The sequence below is a fragment of the Parasteatoda tepidariorum genome, chromosome 1, assembly GCF_043381705.1.
Source record: "Parasteatoda tepidariorum isolate YZ-2023 chromosome 1, CAS_Ptep_4.0, whole genome shotgun sequence".
Lineage (NCBI taxonomy): Eukaryota > Metazoa > Arthropoda > Arachnida > Araneae > Theridiidae > Parasteatoda > Parasteatoda tepidariorum.
Window position 1 is genome coordinate 10,433,306 of NC_092204.1, and position 22,188 is coordinate 10,455,493.

General features: G+C 26.6%; 1 long non-coding RNA gene across 3 annotated transcripts; it reads right to left on the reverse strand.

Annotated features, from left to right (window-relative positions):
- Positions 1 to 22: 22 nt before the first annotated feature.
- LOC107446134 (uncharacterized) lies at positions 23 to 21,914 on the reverse strand. Of its 3 annotated transcripts, none has more exons than XR_011637938.1 (9): positions 21,566 to 21,914; positions 20,846 to 20,978; positions 18,571 to 18,668; positions 17,443 to 17,545; positions 13,377 to 13,495; positions 8,053 to 8,149; positions 6,463 to 6,812; positions 4,576 to 4,787; positions 23 to 822 (listed from the first exon to the last, which is right to left on the reverse strand). It is a non-coding gene; the product is annotated as an uncharacterized lncRNA (long non-coding RNA). The 3 variants fall into 3 exon arrangements; XR_011637942.1 differs by having other exon boundaries at positions 6,463 to 6,621; positions 21,566 to 21,910; XR_001584355.3 differs by lacking the exon at positions 6,463 to 6,812 and having other exon boundaries at positions 21,566 to 21,911.
- Between the last annotated feature and the right edge of the window lie 274 nt (positions 21,915 to 22,188).

Genomic DNA, 22,188 nt, shown 5'->3' on the forward strand with positions numbered 1-22,188 from the left:
GCTTCCAGTTTGGTTACACTACGTGCTTTTGCGCGCCGAAGCCTATCAATTAAAACGTATTAGCGTTTTATACAATACAGATTAGCCATATGATGCTCACTACGTGCTCTTGCGCGCCGAAGCCTATCAATTAAAAATGAAAACTGTTGCCAACGCGAGAAAAGAAATATCATCGATTTTATTGATACATACGTATTAGCGTTTTATATAATATAGATAGTTCAGTATAGCTGAAATATTATGCTTAAATATCCCATAGATTACGCTTTGAGTGGTCGACATTTTTTAAAAGACAAAAATAAGAAACAAAATTCCCTGTATTTTCCCAGTTTGTAAAGAAACAATCAAAATTCCCTGCATTTTTCCTGTTATTTTAAGTGATTTTTAAAATTCTCTGAATTGCCCAGGTTTTCCCTGTGGAGTGGTAACCCTGAGTAAGTAGTGATTAAAAAAAATTTTTTTTCAGGCATTTTAAGAGGTTTAATGGTCTTTAAATCAATAAAAAAGATAAAAAATTATAATATAAATTATATTTTATCAATTTATAAACACTTATGACAAATATTAAGACTAAGAAAAATGCTTTGACGCAACGAAGCTTAACTCAGTAACTTAAAAGGAACATTACACTGCTTTTTCAACTGTTTTGCAATCATGCGAGATGCTGCTGTGGAGTAAGAGGGTGTGGGTGTGTACTTGGAGGGGAGGATCATCTAAAAATGCACTATTTGTTGAACCTTGGATAAAAGAACTGGAATCGACAGAGCTTCGAGAAATGTCGAGAGGTAAAGGAACCACTGGACAGCACAAAAGTTTAAGTCTCTGGAGAGAAAGTCATAATTAATGTACAGTGTGTAAAATAATAAAGAACACAACTTTTAATCTAATGATCAGATTTTTAATTAAAGAGAGATTTCAAGGGCTAGATTCAAATACAATGGTGTAAGAAATTAAGAGAATTTGCAGCAAATTTTGACTGGAAACTATTTCATGTTAAGCGTAATATATAAAAAAATATAACTAACTAGTTGTTTCATAATTGCATAATGATTAAGTTACATACCATTTTCAATGAGTTTTTCATAAAAATAAATAATAATGAAGTGTTACAAAATAACTTTATGTGAGAAAACAAATCACTTTTTAGTTCTAAACCTTAATTTGGAATAATAGTAAAAATCAAATATTTTTGTTACAGTGGAGTACATAATAAATGAGGATTAATTACAAGTACATAACTTTAAAAAATTAATAATTTGTAGGTTGAATTGACTTTTAATGTATTTTAGCCTAAAAACTTCTTGAAACTTTTTTTTTACTTAACGAGGAAAAATATATGAATTTTAATTTCACAATAAAACTGGGAAAACAATTTCTGAAACCTAATTAAATTCTGATGGAATCATAAAAAATTAATATTAATTAATTTCATTGATAAGATTGATTTCATTCACTGATATATCTTACAGTTTGCTTATGAAAATCTAGTGACATTTTTAAATTACATAATTAATTTTTTTCTTAAAAAGACATTTTTTTTAACACTAGAAAGACGGAAAATTAGCATATACCTATATTGCCCAAAAGCAGTCAAAATGACTGGATTGTGAATGCGTAANTATAATTAATTTTTAACATTTTTTATATTATTTACAGTTATTTAACAAGTTATTAGTAAATATTAACAATAAAAAAATTATATTTTGTACAAAAAGTCACAAAATTCTTAGAAATTGTGTCATTATAGACATCATTGCTTTTCTAATTGAAATTAAAAGCAGTCAAAATGACTTCCTTCGGCAATCTAGTGTTAAATAAATAAAGCAAATTTAAATCGGTACAAACTGTTTAGATATTCAAAAAATTTAAAATTTATATCATGACAAAAATTAAGAAATTGTTATGAAATTTTGTTTATTAGAAATTTAATACTAATAATTATCTGTAAACTAAAAATGAGTTAAAAGGTTTACCAAACCTCAATCTGCATGTTCTTCATGAAAACAAAGACCTTATTTTTTATTCTAATTAAAGGCACAACCATTAAAAATAAGTTAATAGCATTTCGTTTTATTTGACGAGTTGAACCCAAATTGATTTAGCTAAATTGTGCAATAAGTAAATCTAAGTCAACAAATTAATAAATCTTGTAATTATAAATGTAATGAATGCTTGGAAACGCCTGCTTAAATTACAATAATTTACAAATATTTTACTTTTGATTTTACTATCTATTGATCTAGTAAAGGAAAGTTTGAAAAAACACACCTTAAATAAACTCCGAGGTTTTTTTCCGGGCTAACTTTGACGGGTAGGCAAACCTTGATATTCACTAAACAAGTTTTCGATTAATGTTTGCTGTAAACATGAATCCTTTGAAAAACAATTTTATTTGTTGTACCTAATATGCAGTCTAAAATGTAAAGATTGTTTTTATTGTTGAGCTAATCGTAGGTCTTGGTGCATTGAAGTTTAAAAGTAAAAATAATTAAAACTATCTTAATAAATTGCAAACTAAAATATGGTAATTATCTCTGTATAAAAATTAATAACGTAATATTGTCTACCATATGTTTAACAAAATTTATGTAAAGAGTAAATCTCCTCTTATAGAGCTGTAGCGTATTGGATTTCTAAGATTCTTTTTCTTAGATTTCGAATTTGAAAGTTTCATTATGGTTAATTAAAAATAAGTTAAATAATTCAAGATAAGTTCAAAAATTTTACTTTTTTTTATATCTCTTTATAAACCCATTTTGCTTGGTGTCTTTTTTTGTGTATTAATAGAAGTGAGGTATCTTTAGTATAAATTTTTCTTGGCAACAGTGCAAACATATTTGCAATTTATTTGTGTAGCATTCTTTTTATGGTACTTAAGTATTATACCATCACCCATTCAGAAAATAAATTTATGTGTGGTTCTAACTTTAATTTTTTCTCATTTTTTGCATGTAAGAAGTTATCTTTGCATTTTTTTCTTACTCTTTCATGATGAATTACTTTGTATAAATAAATTTGGAGGACAACGAAGGCACAGGGTTGGTGAGAATGGTTGACAGGATAATATGTTAATATTCTTTCTATTTATGATTCTAATATTTACAAGAGTAAAAATATAAAATTTATTAAGTATGTAGCATGAAATAAAATTTAGAAACATAAACATAAGATATAATTAAACACTTTTTAAACTGTACATAGTATGCTGCTGTGTCAATATAGGCTTTTAAAGGCATTTGATATATCCTTGTCTTTAAAACATCCAGTCTTTCGTTAGAATGCTTGTATTATTTTTTTTTTTTTGTTCTGGTGGGTTCTGGGCCCCGCACAGCAACATTATTTTTTCGACATCATTTTCATGATAATTTTTTTTTGTCATGCCTATGAACGTATAGACATTTAGATTTGATGGCACTCCTGTATGGCTTAATTTGGAGTGTCACCGCCTTAACATGGTTGTTCGTATGCACATGGTCACTATAGTCGAAATGGTTCCAAATGTGCCTTCAAAATAAAACAAAATAATGCTTAAAACGAGGCATTTCGAAATAATGGTTGAATATATTAGTACTTATATCTAAAATGCAATATGATTTTTTTCTTCAATTGAATGGTCATTATATTTTTAAACTGTAAGAGATTTGCTACCTAAATTTTTAAGAAAAATAGTTTAACAAAATTTGACAGGTTCACAGAAAGATTTAACTATTTTGAAAAATCAGAGCATTGAAATCAAATACTAATAAAAGTAAATAAACATATGCTTGTAGTATCTGAAAAATGCTGATTTTTAAAAAATTAGACTTGCAATAATATTTTTTTTTTAAAAAAAACAAATGTTTAATTTTATGTCTTTATAATTGTTTATTTCATTTTGTATCATACTTTGTTTCAGAATGTTAAAATTATAAATTAAAGTCATTTGAGACAGAGATTCAATAAAATCAGTACGAAAAAATTGAGAATTTTTTTTCTGTCTGTGTGTGGTTATCTTACCTTAAATAAATTGCAGTTTTAAGAAATTCTCTAAGAGAAAAATGAAAGTACATTATAAATTATAAAAAAAAAAATTCAACATTTCAAATGAATAACAGAACTTTTTTCTTTAAATTGATGCAATTTCTTAAGTTTTCTTTTAGATATTATGATTATTTTACACTCTTTATTTCATTTTACTTATACTTTTATCCCTAAAAATTAATTTCCCATAACTCTGCTAATTAACACGTAGTGAATATTCCCTTATACATTGTATGTTTTTATTCATTTTATTCTGAGTTGCCCACCATTGATTTTGCACGGTACCTAGTAGTCCCTTGAAACAGTTGAGAAATGCTATTCTGTCTCATTCATAAATGATATTGGATAAATAAAAAATAACTAATTAGTTTGCCACTTGTAAGTATATTGCTTAAATCTGTATTTGGATCCAATCTAAAGTTTTAAATTATTTAACAAATTATTTGTATAAAAATTAAGAATTAAAGTAATTGATATTGCTTTCTGGAATAATAAATAGAATTGCACACATATTTAAGAATTTGTATCACTGCTAAGATTTGCTGCATGACTTACGGACTAAACTGAGCACCAGCATCTACTCATGTCATTTTCATGCACGCTGTGAAATTGTTAATTTGGTGGCTTGTTGGAGCATCTCTTGTTATCGTCAGAAAGGCATCCTCGATCTGGTGGATAGGTACAAGAGGAAGGGCTGATAATCGCCGAATCCACCGCCTTGTGTCTTCACAGTTTGTGTAATCAGATACTAGAGGTAATGCTTGAACCTGAAATAAAATGCTGACATTAAAATGAGCGTCAGTGATACTATTCTCAATATTTAAAATTTTACTTTGAATTTTTAATCTTTCTAGCGTACATGCAGGGACTAATCAGATCAATTTTGGCACCGTTTCTTGGAACCTTCACAAAAATTATGTGAACCGAAAGGGTACCTTCACAAAAATATGTGAATCAAAACGGCATCTTCACGAAATTTACTAAAAAAATCGGTACCATCACAAAAAATCTATCAGTCACACTTCATAATAATTCTACCGAAAATCAACATTTCCATAATCATTTTATAAAAAAACGAAGAAAAAAATAGACAGTTTTGTATTTTTATTTTTTTCATATTTTTCATTGAAGAAATGAATCGGCTTATATGATCAAGCTTCAAGACATTACATACTTGTTTTTAGTAGTTTTTTAATCTTTGATTTAATATTTCTTATAAGAAATGTTTGAGTTTTCATAAAATAGTGTCTTTTAATAACTATTTTCTCACATGCTTCACTTTTTAATATTTGCTATAAGGTTTTTGTTCATTTATTTTAATTTGGGTAAATTAGTTTAATCTTATATTCAGATAAAACTAACAATCCTCTAAATTGTACATAACTTGCTTCTTATAAAATAATTTTTGTTGTACTGAATATAGTATAAGAATTTTAAATGCTAGATGCTTATGTATTTATTTAATATAATACCTAAAAAAAGAAGAAGAAAAGTAAACTTAAGTTTTTTTTCCTTCATGTGTTATAATTATAAGAAATAGTTCCCTAAAACATTTTTTCTTAAAACACATCATAAAATATTGAGCTGTATTCAATCAAAGTATTTGTTAAATATTTTCATTAAAAAATATTTTATTATTTTTACTGTATTGATAGTAGAGTCTTATGCTATTTTCTGACTGACTAACTCATATTTCAGAAATATTGGCTCATTAAAACAAATTTAAAATTAGATGTGTCAGGATCCTGATTCCTCTCCCACGCATTTTATTGACCCCTTTTTGAGGGTCAGAGGACTAGGCAAACGGGAAGTGTCGTTCCACTACATTGGGGGTGGAGCGAAGGACTTTTTCTGGTGAGAAGAAGGATTTCTTTTCAGTATTAGCTTGAACGTAGTATTAGCTGCACTAAGAGAGAGTATGAACTAGAAGGGAGCAGTAGAGCTCCGGAATTTAAATGTCATGTAGATTGTGTATATGTTCACATTTTATTTTTACTACATACTTAATCCAGAGATGACGAAAATAAATACTTATACCCGCAAAATCCTTTGTCATCATTAAGAGGACTTACATAACGAACCAAAACTATGAAATATCTCGCAAAGATAGAGTGAGATGTTTCACAAGATGTATTTCTGGTTCCTGCATTATTGAGTATTTAAATTATTTAAAGCGCTAGAAATAGTAATTTTAATTTCTTCTTTTAACGTTTTCCATTAAAAAAATGTAGATTACAGAAAGTTTCATAAAAATTATAAAAAATATACGAATTTTTAACAAAAATGAAGGTGAAATTTGAAATTTTGTATTAGTCCCTGACATGGCTATTGTTGTAAAGAATATTAATGTTGTTACTCAAATTCTAAATTAAATTGAGCATGAATAAATCTGGTTTTTAATGAAGTAAATTAAGTTATTAAAAGATGACAATCTTTATGTACCTTCCTCCAAATCGACTGTGAAAAGTGGAAATAGCATCTTTTAATCATAACCCAAGGGATGACTTCCTGAAGAGCGTTCATTGCGCCAGCTTCAAAATCCGTCATGGCACATTCTGGGTTAAAAATATACCCATTATTCCAAGTGATGTTGCTGACATGCTAAAACAAACGTAAATAGGTATGTTTCGACTTGTCAGGCAATAGGCTACACACAAATGGGAATATTTTACCCATGAATACCCATGAATAAAGCAGGCAAAAAAACCTTGGTGACATTTTAAATGTTCCATCCAAATATATATTTCTTCACATTGGCACAAAACCTCCAAATTTTCTTTTGTTCCAAATATCTGAATTAAATAAAATTTTTGTTATGTCTTTAAGATAAATTATGCAATAAGATTATTTATTTTTTAATTTATTTTTTTATTTTAAAAATAATGCCAGGGAAAAGTAAGTTGAATGCCAGGAAATTTTATTTCGCTAGGATATAATAAAAGAAGAAATATTCTGTGCTAAAGGCTTGCTCAGTATGAATGGTTTAAAGTTTCTTTATTGTTATAAACCTCACCATCTCTATAGCATTCTTCTCTAATTAGTGCACTGTTTATGAAATAGTTAGATATTTATTAGCAGAGACGGTTATCAATGTTCTGTTCTAGTTTAATTGACAGCTGTGTCATTTTAAATTAAAAGTTCTGTGACAAATTGTAAATTGAGGAAGCCCTTCAGCTTCTTTGATTGAATTTTTACATGTGGTAAAAGAGAAAAAGAAATTGAAGATGAAACTCATTATTTAAGTTTATTGTTATTATATATTGAATTCACTTTACTGTTTGACCACACACTAGCCAAACATTCACATTGCTAGTGCTGTGCAGAGGATACTGTAAGATTTGGGTTGTAATTATTTTTAATCGCCATACTGGAGATATAGTCCATGAATTATTTTCAATTAAGTGCTTCTTTTCATTTACCACAAATTTCTTTTTTTTCTTTTAATATGGAAGAAGAGTGAGAAATCATTATTTTTTCAACCTTAAGGTTATTTTCTCAGCGCTTTTAAATGCTTATTTATTGGTGTTATAACTAAATTGGTGTTATAACTAAACAAAATGAAAATAAGTTTTATAATAAGTTAATTAAGTGGTTTATAATTGTTTAATTTCAATTCTTTACCTAAAATATTTAAATTTTTAGTTTAAAGCAAATATTTACATAGGAATTATTCTAAAAAGTCCATCATTTTTACGTAAATTGTAACTTTTTTATATTAATGAATAGAAATAGCATACCTGCCAACTTTTATGCGCTTTTTGTCAGATTTCATTTCTATATTCAAAGTGGAAGCAAAATTTAAGCCTTTCTATTAATATATGAAATTTTTAAATTTAATTTAAAAGAATCTTACATTTACACATAAATAAATTAAGAATGCATACACATGCATAATAAACATATCATAGGGTGTTTTGGCAAAATAAAAATTGATATTTCTGCAAATTAGTACTGCTTGAGAAAATTATTTTTCAGAAAAGTGTAAGCTGGCTGGTATGATTAATAACAAGTTCATAACAAAAATGTACAAACCAAAATTCTTTCCCATAACATAGTTTGGCAAGCAGTTTTTAAATTTCACAGACTGACTGCTTTCTCAATCCTCCTAGCCACTTTTCCTATTTCCTCCCTGAAAATTATACATCAAATTATTTGAATTTTTAAAATAACCATATGATAACTAAGAGAACATTTTTATGAACCTGTACAAAGTTGAAGAATGCATTTACACAGTAAATCCCTAATTTGGAAAATTTATAACTAAAAATTGGCTGTTTGCTAATATGTGTTATGTTATCGACCCTCATAGCAACATAATATGACAAACAGCACTACTTGTGCATGTTGAATACAATTTTCCTCTGTAGTTACTGCTGAGTCTATTGCGAATGAGTGTATATAGTATTATCTTAAAAATTAAAAAAAGCTAGATGAAATGGAAAGAACTAAAAATAATGAATAAAATTATTTAGTGATAAGTATAACAAAAATAAAATTCTACATAGTGCATAAAAATTAAATTTCTTTTGTTTTTAATAGTTATTTCGTGATTAATTTTTGTAGTTTTGCACAAAATCTTAGTATTTACTTAATCTTTTATTAACTTTGTAAAAAAATAATTAATTATTTTCCTAAATAAATAGGTACAGTTTTGTCCAAATTTCATAAATTTATATTTTTAGTTTTATGATAAAAAATTCTGTGTTAAAGTACAATTTTTTTAAAATTGCTTTATTAATCTTCTCATCTCTGTTTTAATATTAATGTATTTTAGTAACTTTGGATATTAGTTTTTTTTAAAAGAAGAAAGAAAAATAAACGTAGTTTAATAATGAATTTACAACAATTAATTTTTATTTTAAAATTGTAAATTTTAGGCAGGATACTTTAAATTTGTAGAATAATAATAACAAAAAAAGTATATGGTATGAAACTTTACTAAGCCATCTTACATGAGTTACTCACCAAAATTAGTTCAATTTTTTAAAAGTACCCTATGCTAAAAGATTGCAAATTAAAACATCCATATATTAATACTTCAAATATTAATGTTTCTAACACCAATACTCTAAATTTTATGTAATTATCTATTAATATTTTAAATGCAAATATTTTTTTAAAAATTTGCAGAAAAACAAAATTCATTTAAAAACTTTTAGGCTTATTTCTTAAATTATATTTACTTAATATTTTTTGTAAAGCTATGTAAACATCAATTCTGCATAATAGATATTAATTTAAAATACCTCTAGCATTTTATCTATGAGACATTTTTATTAATTGCACTTGCCATTATTTAGTAAGTACAATATATACTATTTTTAATGGCGAAGAATGCAATGGATTAACATTTATTCTAGGCATAATAATTATAAGGTTTGTTAATTTTAATGCTTACATAAAGTTGGTATAGGACACTTCAACAGTTTATTAATCTATCATAAGTATAAAACCGTTAAAGAGACAAGTAATTCTTTTAGTTTAAAAAATTTATAAATTTTATTATGATTTCCAATTCTAGGTTTTTTTATTTTCACTTCTATATTAATGATGAGTAACTAAATGATGAGTATTAATGATAAGTAACTAAAAAATCAATTCAAACTTAAACTTGATTGATTAGCTTTTCTTGTTCAATATTTGTTAAAAATAAATATTTTTTTTCTACATCTTTCATTTTTCCTCTTTAGTTTGATAGAAACTACTTTAGGTTTTTTTTTCATTATTAAAGATGATAACACATTATCGTCTTCATATTTTGAAGAATATGTTGTTTAATTTTTAAAAATGCAAAACACAAAGCATCTATCTGTACCACTTCCTAAGTAGGCACAGTTATGCACAGTTAATTAGCTGCAAGTCTATGCAATATTTTCTAAATTGATAAATTTTTATTCTGTATTAATTTTAGAACAGTATTCATTAAATTATACGTTTCAGTTATGATATTTAACTGTTATCTAATTGTTCAAACAACATACAATTAAATTTAAAAATTGCGGGGAATTATTTCTGGCCTTAACATTTTTGAGAAGAATCGATTGTCATATAAACTAAGCTGAGAATTCATCTTATATTTTCTAAATGAATAAATTTTATTTTGAATAAACAAAGTTGTAACTAAATTCCAGTTTGTTTGTTTTTTAAATGGCATTTATAAATTTACAGGTTAAATTTTTAAATTTACATAAAAATGTGTATTTTAAAATTGATATAAAAATAATTTTATTAATAAATTAGCTATATGTGCAATAGTTTAAAAAGTTGTTTTGAATGTCTGTTTACGGTATAAATTGAATGAGCAATTTTCTTATTAAATATGTGATTTATAACAGACTCTTGTTTACAGCCCTAATCAAATGAGTTTCCTTTAATTAAATTTTCACTTTGTCTTTTTTTTGTATCAAATAAAAATTATATCAAAAATATTGAAATGAAATTAATGCTTAAATAATAATAATCGTATAAATTCGATTGTAAAAGTTTAAAAGTGAATTCGATGTCAAATATTAAACTGGGTGTGCTAATAATATTTATTAAAATAGTTTACCTACATATTTTGGGTACTGCCTCAGAAAATTCTGCTTCGGACCTACTCTTCAATTTATTATAGAATTCTTTCCTTCTAATTTTGTCGAAATCGGGTGCATGGCCATGATTTTCATTAGATTTTTTCATTAATCCATTTTTCATTATCAATTTTGCCTTACAATTGTTGTCTTCACATCACTAATGAATTTTTTCGCGCTTATATTTTCTATATACATTATAGAGATAATTTTTACAAAGCAAAGAGATTACCATTTCCGGAAAATTTTATACATTTTACTTCAGACATTTTCGAAAATGGCTAAAAAACGATGATCAAAATAAGTATACTGTATATGTAAACGAACGTATAATTGAGCGATGGAAAAGGAAAAATGTTTTTCTCTTTCAAGTTGTATTCCTGGAGGAAAGGATTCTGTTCCCTACATAAAATCCCTCTATAGAAATAGTACCCTCCCCTACAAACAGACCTTCGTGCCACATGTGCACATCATTAATTACCTTTTAGGTTAGGACACCTTAAAAACGTAAATCAAAAAATTTAACACGTTTCAAAAAGGCTGCGCACCTTGTAATATCCATGTGGGTTAAATATTAACCCTCTAATCCTGCATTAGACTCTGCTCTGAAAAACGATGCAAAATAATCGGGTTTCTAGCTATTATTCAATGGAGGATGGATAGCAGAAAAACTTCAGTACAATTTAATCCAGGAGCGCAACACTTGGAGAGTTAAAATAATCTTATTCGACTCACAATCTCTATGTAAGATGCAAAAAACAAAAAATCTCACTTTTAGTGTTAATGAACAGTCGCAGGCTGGATTAAAATTCGTCTGTCCAATCAAATATCAAATAATTTTGGTTAACTTTGCAGACTCAATCAAAATGTGCTAATTTTTTAAGCTAGCTATCAGTAATCAGAAGTACAAAAAATTTATATTGTTGACACTTATGAGATTCACATTAGCACAATTTTAAGGTAGATATACTACTAATTTTAGATAGGTATATAATATTAATAAAATTATGCACACAGTTACTACTGAATCAAAAAAGTAACACTAAGAAAAAGGCATTAAACGAGCTTTGTAGTGGCTCAAAATAAAAAATCAGGACATGTTTGGTGCAATACACACTAGACTATTCTTAAAAATGGAAACAAAAGGTTAAAAAAATAGTGTAATCTACTGTTTTTAAAATTTCATTTTGTTCACCACCTTTTTTTGTAAATTCCCACAATATTTTAAAGCATTTTCAAGTAAAAAGTCAATGTTTTCAAATAAAAAATTATTATAGGAAATAAATAATAAACTAATCAAAAATGTCAATAAGTTTATTGCTAGCATTATTTTTCAATTAGCAATTGGACACATTAAAAAATAAATTTGGCAACAAAAATGCTTACTTTCAATTTCAAAATAATTACATTATTCTATTTCATTCTATTACAAATAAATGTTTAAATCATGTAATTTTATCTAGAATAAAACATAATTTTCAAAAAAATTGGTATTGCGAGATCAAATTTAAATATTATTTGGTCTAAAATAATTAAGAATATTTTGTTAAAAATAAATTTTTAAACTTATATCACCTAAAAAGGAATTTAAAATATGGGTTTTGATTACCTTCCTACGCTTATTTAAAAAATAAAAAAATTAAGCAGGGTTTTTTTTACTAGGAAAAGGGGGCGGTTGATACCAGGATTGACATTTTGTCCAAAAGAAAGCTATTTTATTCCAAACACTGAAAGAAACTGGACAAAATAAAAGATACTAAGAAAGACCAATACAAATATTTAGAAAAGTATTATAAAAATAGCTTCAATTCAAGCAAATTAAAATTAATAAAGTAACAAAAAATTTTTTTTTACACATTTATTTTTACATTTATTTATATATTCGTATAGGATTGGTAAATTTTGTAATTTTAATAAAATTTTATTACATTAATTTAACAGTTTCTGTAGATAATTTCTAATTAAGGAATTTCACCCAGACATCCAAATACCATAGCACACCACTGTGTCAGGATATTTTTTTAAATGTAAAATAAGAGCAAAAATATATGCGTGAAATGCAACATTTATGTCCCTAGAAGAGAACCTTAATATAACTCAGTACCTACATAATGACCTAACTCGAAAATTGGATTGAAATCATGCATATTAATTAATGAAAATTAAGGGTTTCATGGAGATTAAGTAAGACCTCATTTTACGACTCCCATATATTTTTTACTGTTACTTAATGTTAGAACTATTTAAAATATGTTCTTAAAAAAGAAAATTTGCATTTTTATCTTCTCCTCCTTAAAAAAAAAAAAAAAAAAAAAAAAAGATAGAGTTACTAGGCGACTGCAGTAACAACTTTTTATCAACTTGAAATTTTGAATTTAAAAAAAAAATAAATAAATAAATAAAGAATAATTGTGATACACTCTATTTGTACATCTTTACCTCTGCAATGTTTTACGAACTTGGAGAGAATTAGATATCTTATAAATTCTGATTAAACGTCTAAGGGACAAAACCACTAAAATTTATAGTAATGAAATTACTTTCTTTGGAGAAAAAAAATTACGTTTATGATGTTTTAAAACTTGATTCCAAAGCATGGTGAATAAGGATTTCTCTAAACAAGAGCAACAAAAAAAATTTATATGTTTCAAGTTTGGTAAACAGGTTTTATACAAATTGAAATTAAACATGTATATTTAAACAAAAACATCTTTCGCACTTACTATGAGATCATTATTGAAACTAACTGAATGAAATGAATCAACTAATAAGTGGAATAAAACTTACTAAAAATGACAAAGGGAGAACAACATTCCACATAAATGTAAAAAATGGCAATATTTTAGAACCTCTTATAAGATTTCGACTTATGACATTGACTAGTTGATCTGTACCATACAGTCAGCCTAAACCAAAAAATAAATGAAGTTTAAAATTAGTAAACAATAAGTTTAAAATTAAACATTTATAGTTTTGAAATATTAGCAGAAGAATATATGCACAGTTCTGATTATTGAAAATATTCACAAATTATAAAGCAATTGAAATGCCTATGACTTTTTCCCAAAATTTAGAGAAAATAAAATAAGTATTCATAACTTCTCAAGATCAAGACTTTTCCCCAAGATTTAGAATATAAAATAATATTCATAACATCTTAAAGAAACACATAAAAATAGGCTTTAATATTTTGTAGAACATAAAATCTGTAAAATACTTTTACCTATGAAATTCAAATTTATTAATACATCCCTGCCAACATTGAAGAAATAAAATAATGGAGATTTAACTAAGGATATGTTTTAGGCTATGAGTAAAGTTTTGATACATCAAGTAAGTCAAAAAGAGAAATTCAAATTTGGAAATAATATAAGCGCTTACATTTAGCAAAGTAAAAAACTCGTAAATAAATCTTAATATAAAGAAAAAATTTTTAAACCATTATTTATAATTACGTAAACTATTAACATTCAACAAACTGCAGCACCATCTGTTGAGGAAAAAGAGAAGTATTTTTGCCATCAGCATATATTTTATCCCAAACTTATTATTTTTTTCTTTCAAATTTCTTCAACAAATAAGGAGAAATTAGAGAATAAACTGGTAAACAATAGATAGTCGTAAAATACAGGAGTCGTTAAAAAACAGGGGACTTGGTAGTCATGTTAATATTAATGACTTAAAAAGAAAATATTAATAAAATGTAAACTAACTATTTTAAGAATATTACAGTTTTGGAATTGATTTGTTAATTTAATAGTGAGTTTTTGAATTCAACTTTTAAAGTAAGATATAATTAAAAAGCCAACATAGATAAAGGCTAAGTTATTTAACTAATTCTTAAGTTATTCTTATAAAAAACAGTTAATTAAACAATGCAACATTTATATTGTTAAATAATTTTAACTATTAAGATTATTTAGAATATAGCTGCAGAAAAAGTAATAATTGTCTTAAATAATTAACGCTATATTACTATCAACATAAACACCTTGAGCGTATTCTTCATCAGGTCACAAACGGTGATTAGAAGCTTTTGTTTTGGGGCATAGTATCGCGAAACGTGCTACTAACAAATTGAAATAAATAAAAATTTCATTTGTAACAAATAAAAATTAAGTAAATTTTAATATAAATCTTCAATAATTATTAAAACAAACTAAATTTTTTTGTTTTGCAACGTATTTTATGTTGTTAGTTACCAGTAACCGACCATAATAATAACGCCTAAATGGTAAGTTCAGTGTCAGTCACTGATGATGAACTCAAGGTGTTAAATTGACCTATTCATGAAAATTTGTCAACAAAAAATTTCAAAATCTCTAATGATTATTTTCTTTCCATAAACTCAAAACTTTGTAAATTCAAATGAAAAGAAAGACAAAACTAAACACTTTGATGCAAACATACATTTATCAGTAAAACAATGAAAGGAACTAAAATTCACAATTTAGATAAAAAATAAAATTAGGCATTTGTATTTAAGTAATTGCAATTTAAATGCATCACTTAACAACATAATAAAGAATGAACTCTAAATTATTAATCCAATTCAAACTTATTACAAAGTGAAGTCAAAAATGTTATGACTTTTTTGAATTCAATGGGTGGCAACCTATAACTATGCTTTTCCATAATCTAGGAGCAATTTATCGGTAGTAACAGTGATAATTTTATGAAACATTTAAGGGGTCACAATACACTTGCAACAATTTTTTTACATAAAGGTATAATAAATTATTTTGTGGATGCTTTACATGCTCATTTAACTTTTAATGAATAATTTATCTCCAAAAAGTAATTAAACTGTTCATTTTTTTTTAAATTTAAAAAAAAATTGAAAAAATTCAAAAGTTTTAAATCCTTAAGGTTTAATTTATTTAAACATATTTTCAAAAAATAATTTTTTCTTACTGCTTACAATATTCATCTTAACAATTTTGTGCATTCATTTGTTGATATATCAATTAGAATATTTTTTATAGATTATTTTGTAAAAAAGTAGAAAAAAAAAGGTTAAAAATTCCTGTTAGGTATAAATAAAATGCTGTAAAAATCGCAATACCTCATAAAATGCTTATTCCATGCACAGTTTAAATAAGTGTATTATACTTAAGATATAAAAAAAGTTTACTTCAAAGCTTTATCTTAAATGGAAGAATTCCTTGGGGCAGAATTTCCCAAAATGTGGTACACGTTGCCCCAGGGGTACGGGAACAATTTAGCGAGGGTACGTGTTCTTATGCGAAATATCTTGCAATAAACGAAAATTTCAAAATTTTTTTATTAAAAAACAAAACTAGCCATGAAAATTTGTGATTACGTATTTTTCTATTGGCTATTTTTTGCAGAGTTAACAGTTAATAATTAGTGGTGTCAACAGCCAGTTGTGATTGCTAACTTTTGTGCAATTTTTTTATCACAGCAAAAACAATACCATCCTTCTCACTGATGCAAATAAACTTATTAACAAAACTTTGTACCAAAAAAGAAAAATAAACATATTTTTTTAAAAAATACATTCGTTTTTTTATTAGTGGTACACAGTGTTACGAAAATTTAGAAATTGTACACAAGAGTTGTAAGTTTGGGAAACACTGCCTAAGGGATTTAATTAAGATTAAAACACAAAATTATCATCTATGAGAAAAAGCACTTTGAAGTTTGTCCGCTAATCAAATTTCTGTTTTAGGGCATTCTAAAATCATACATAACTTTTTTCAAAATATAGATAGAGAGATGATTTTTCTTCAATGCATTTGATATAGTTTGAAGTTTTATTACAAGCCATATAAAAAAAAATATTGATATTTTGGTCATTTCTTTGGTACTGTGACCCCTTAAGTTGAATAAAGAAATTACTTAGCAAAAACAGTTTACACCAGCATAGATAAGATTGCACAAAACTAAATTGCTGATAAAACAATTAGATTACATTTGAGGAGGCCACAAAAAGTAGAAGAAAAAAAATTCCAGACTTATCCAGACTATTTAATCAAATTTCCCTGATTTTTGTAACTGGAGGCATGAATTCTGTCAAAAAATTTTCCAGTTGTTCATACCTTATTCTTATACATAAAATGTGTTACAAAACATTTATACTTGATATTAAAATTGAAGAAAAAGATCATTTTTTTAATCATTACAAAATATTGTTTTTAAGAAATAGTGGACTTCTAGGTACTTAAAACTCAAATTACTTCATTTTCCTTGATTTTTTGGGCAGTTACTTTTCGCTGACATTTTCATAATTTTTTTCCAGATTTATAAAATTCCCAAACTTTTCTCTTTTCTGTGACAAATCTCGATTGTGTTCTTGCATACTTAAAAAATAAGGCTTGGTTCATCAATTTTAAATAAATTCCGAAAAAATCACTCACAAATTTGAAAGGAAAAAAAATGATGCTTAAAAGCACAGATGCAAAAAAGCAAAAAACTACAATCTCAAAGTGAAAATTAAAATCTGCATAAATTTTAAAAATTCTTTACTAGTCTTCTTCTCTTGATACAAAATAATAAAGCCTTAACATTAATCTCACTGAGAAAAAAAAGGTTTCATTTTTATGTCTAAAAACAGTATATATANTTTAAAAAAACTACAATCTCAAAGTGAAAATTAAAATCTGCATAAATTTTAAAAATTCTTTACTATTCTTCTTCCCTTGTTACGAAATAATAAAGCCTTAATATTAATTTCATTGAGAAAAAAAAGGTTTCATATATAAAATTATCATATATATATATATGATAATTTTTTATTAAACTTTCTTTTTTCTTTAATAAGATTTCAGCTACAATTAAAGACTATTTAGTTATCATACATAAGTACATATAAGAGAAAAGCAAATATTACCTCTAATAAATAAAACAGCAAATAACATTATGAAGTATATTAAAGCAATCCACCACAATGGGCTAACACAGAAGTCCAAGTGATACACTTTATAGATTCCCATCTACATACAAAGAAATATACATTATTATATAAATATTAATTAAAGCATTAAAAAAATAGTAATTTAATGAAGTTACTGAATTTAGTTACTGAAATTACTGAAGAATCATTAAAGCTTTATGAGAAATTTTCTACTCATATTAATTTAAATGAAATTGTTACATTCCCTCCTTTCCAATGATTATACCTCCAAAAATAAAATATTTTAAAACAGATGAGGTTTATTGTGGTATACTAAGTTGCCAATTTTAAACACACAATCTTTAAGTTTTAAAAATACTTTTACCACACACAAAATGGCTTTCATATTGTTTAAAACAATCAACAATCAGATTTTTATGTGCTAGAACTCAAATTTCATGCGGATCACATCAAATATGCTGCTTATTTAGCGCAAATATTTTAAACTACAAAAACATATTTTCTCTGAATAAGCATACCTTTCCTTTTCTCTTTTTTTGTTTTATTTTTGGCGGTTTTAGATTTCTAACCCTCACAAAATGAGGGCTAGTTACAATCAGGAAAATAGGGTTAGAATAGTTTGGTCAAGAGAACGGTTTAAAGTGTGGACCCCTCCTCAATGGTTACCAGGACGTGATATGAATTCGCCAACATTGATGGATAGTCCACATTAAACAGTTGATTTGCCATAAATATAGCACTAAAAAAAAATCCGGTGAAGTAAAAAAAAAGTTTCCCGGGTAATAAACAAAACAAAAAAATTATTAATGAGCGAAATGATGTAAATAAAAAAAAAACAGCATAAATCAACTAGTGGTATTAGTTCATGAAATTCTTTCAGAAATAAAATTCTAGAAGAGAGTAATGTGGTGTAACTACCACCATAAATATTAAATACCAATTCCCTACTATATGAGACATGTTAACTTGATTCTATCAAGAGGTACCTTTTGGTAGATGAAGGTTGACATAGTCAATTATTAATTCCCCTCAAAATAAAAACATTTTGTAAGACAACATATTTAAATGACAAGTGTAACTGAATTTAGAATACTAATAACTTACATTAGATGTTACAGGCAGTCCCAAGAGAAAAGCCATGCCTTTAAAACCTCGTAATTTACAGCTACAATAGACTCAACTACAGAATACCACATGACAATCTTAAAGACAATATAAAACATATTTATACAACTGAAATTTATATACACAAGTGTGTAATATGCAAAACAGATGAGCATAATATGCGGATACACGAAAGATTTTATTATAATAAAAAGAAAGTGACTTAGATTTCAGATATACAAAGAAAGTCATGTAGAAGGTAAAACAAGGCAAAAACTAGTTTCATCATTTCAAAAAAATGCTAAATTTAAAAAGTTATATACTGGTATGTTTCACCCTATTTCAACCATATTATGCTAACTCAATTTGCCCCGGGCTAAAAATTTTAAGGAAACAATAGACAAGTGTTAGCATACTAAAAAAACTTGACACGGAGCATTGCATGCTGAGCCTATTGTCGTGTAATTAAATTTCAAATTTCTTTCTAACAATATTGTATTCAGTCAAAAAAAATTTTAAACTTTACTAAGATAACCTACAAACTGAGTATTGGCTTGCTAAACATAACTGTGGCTTAAAGAGAGGTTTTATTCACCCAATAAGCTATTCAGGGACAGGGTGAGTAGACAAATCTTTCAACAAAAATAAGCACCTTTTAAGTACTTTTTAAGCACTCAAAAAATATTCTTAGGCACTATATACAATAACAAAATGCAAAATAATTTTCAGAGATTTTACATGATCATGATAAAATAACTAGCTTCTGACAAAAAACTTTTTTCTTGATTATATTAGCCATTATAAAATGATCAAGAGATTTTTAGTTCAATATCAGAGGATGGAATTGAGAATATCTTGTAAAATGCAGCAGAATTGCACATGATAGTGCAATTATCTCACCGAACCCAGCTCACGCGGCGCACATGCGGACTCACAAGCATTTCATCAAACATGTAAAATGATTGGCGCTTTCAGACGCTATGGACGATACTACGCTAAAATAGATAGTGGTTAAATGAATTGTGAAAACGTTGAATAGAAAAATGTAAAAAGCAAGCTTTTGCAAAATACATGGTGAAAATCAACATGGTAAAGAATAAAAATCTCATTTTTGAAAAGGGAAAATTAAGCACTTTTTAAAACCACCCAATGAAAAAAGCACNAATTATTAAATCATAACTACAGACACTTAAAAACATACATTTATTATTTTATTAATATATGCAAGCATTTTAAATAAATTACTAAGTTAATTAGCTCAATAACTCGATAAATATGTTAATTTATTAATAACAGGTAACTGTAAATATGATTGCTTTGCTACTGTTAGTTAAGTAAAAAAAAATTCTTTCACTAATTGACGATGTTTTTTCATAGAAGAAATTATTGCCCTTTTAGAATAATAATGCCCTTTTTTTAAACATTTGCACCCTGCCCTTTTTTCTGCCTAGAATGAGCTCTGACTCATAGTGACTCACATTAAGCATTGCTNACGTGAAAAGCCCATAGAAAGAAATTATTGCCCTTTTAGAATAATAATGCCCTTTTTTTAAACATTTGCACCCTGCCCTTTTTTCTGCCTAGAATGAGCTCTGCAATATCAGAGGATGGAATTGAGAATATCTTGTAAAATGCAGCAGAATTGCACATGATAGTGCAATTATCTCCCCAAACCCACACAAGCATTTCGTCAAACATGTAAAATGATTCGCGCTTTCAGACGCTATGGACGATACTATGCTAAAATAGATTGTGGTTGAATGAATATTGAAAACGTTGAATAGAAAAATGTAAAAAGCAAGCTTTTGCAAAATACATGGTGAAAATCAACATGGTAAAGAATAAAAATCTCATTTTTGAAAAGGGAAAATTAAGCACTTTTTAAAACCATCTAATGAAAAAAGCACTTTTAAAGGCTTTTAAAAAACAAAAATCAAAAATAAGCACCTTTAAGCACTTTTTAAAAATGCTACGCACCATGAGGGAGATCAACTGTAAGTCATGGATAAATATGCATCATTTTTTAATGTTGGTCACCTCTTTCTAGCACAATACTAAGTGTTTCAGTAACGGAATGATTAGTGAGGTACAAACTGTGCTATTTTTTTAAAACTTAATATTTTTTGTTGTTTCTTAATATTTATAATTTTTTTCATTCTTGTTTTTTAATACAAGTTGAGTATTCTTATTGCTAACAATAAGAAACAAATTCAGTAGCTTTTCAAGGGCCAAATTAGACTAATATATAAAAATTATTGGGCACAAAAACCTTTACCTTTAAAAGCAGGAGATCTGTACCACATGTCTAGCATTCCTGCTCCTAGATATTGACCATGAGCTATCTACATATAAGAGGATAGGAATACCAATTAAGATGGATAGAAGAAAGAACTGAAATATGAAACATCCTGAAAAAAAAATTAAAAATGTTATAAAATCAAATTAGTAAGATCGCATAAAATAACATGGGCGCAGTTGGCATAGGGAACAGTGGGTAGATGTTCCTCTCACAAATAAGAAATCTCTAAAAGTTTCCCTTAATATTTTAAACGAATAAAGAAAATTTAAATAAATTACCATCGATGTCAATTCAGCTTAGTTAAGAAAAATTCATCTTTTTGCATACATTTAGCAGATAGAAGAAAAATTAATTTTATGGGTAATATTAAGACAAGCTTTCAAAAACTTTTAAAAGTTTGACAATAATTGATCAAAATAAAAGAATTAAAAAAAAAAAAGAAAGTAAAAAAATGTCCCAAGGTGAGCCACTCCCCCCTACATATCAAGTTAAATTATTAAATCTTTGTCATTTTAGATTGCATAATTTTTACAGAAATAAGCTTAAATTTCAATAATTAAAAATATTACACTTCGATAATAAAAGACAAAATTTATCGATTGTTTTCTTTATGCCTCAATTTAATCTTCAATTAAAATTACATAAACTTCAAAAAATATATATTAGTAATATGAGACAAAGAAAATTCTTACTAACATTATATCATCAACTTTTAATTTCTTTCATGTATACTGCAATTTTTTGCAGATACATTGTGAAACTAAATACAAGTTCAAGATAAAGTAAGGACACTATAACAGTTACATAAATACTTCAAACTAATTTTTTTATCTAAAAAGAAAAAAGTAGTTTTTCAATAATCAGTAATGTGCTTTAAAAAGAAAATTTAAAAATCAAACTAAAGTAGAAAAGATTTAAAATCCAAATAATCCCAAGAGAATAAACCACTTTACAAACATGTGCTACGTGCTCTTTACGTTAGCTTATAGCTCTATATTTTCATTAATGAAGCTTGTGGTTGCGGCTAAATAGATAGCAGAAAGCTGCACTGAAATGTCAGAAACGGCTTGTGGCTTGGACATTGGAAGAATTTGTAGTAGCCCATCAGTCATTCGGTGGTACAGATCGATGTATGCGGAGGAGGAGGCTAACATAATGTAGTGTAACCTTTGGAGGTATATATTCCCACGCCAATTTTTTCAGATTGTTTGGATCCTTCGGTTGCCAGAACGATATAGTTTGAAAGATTTTAATGGCAAAATTTTTCCAACAATGCTCAAACCTATTGCAGCATTCAATTTTTGGTTTAAAATTTTTAA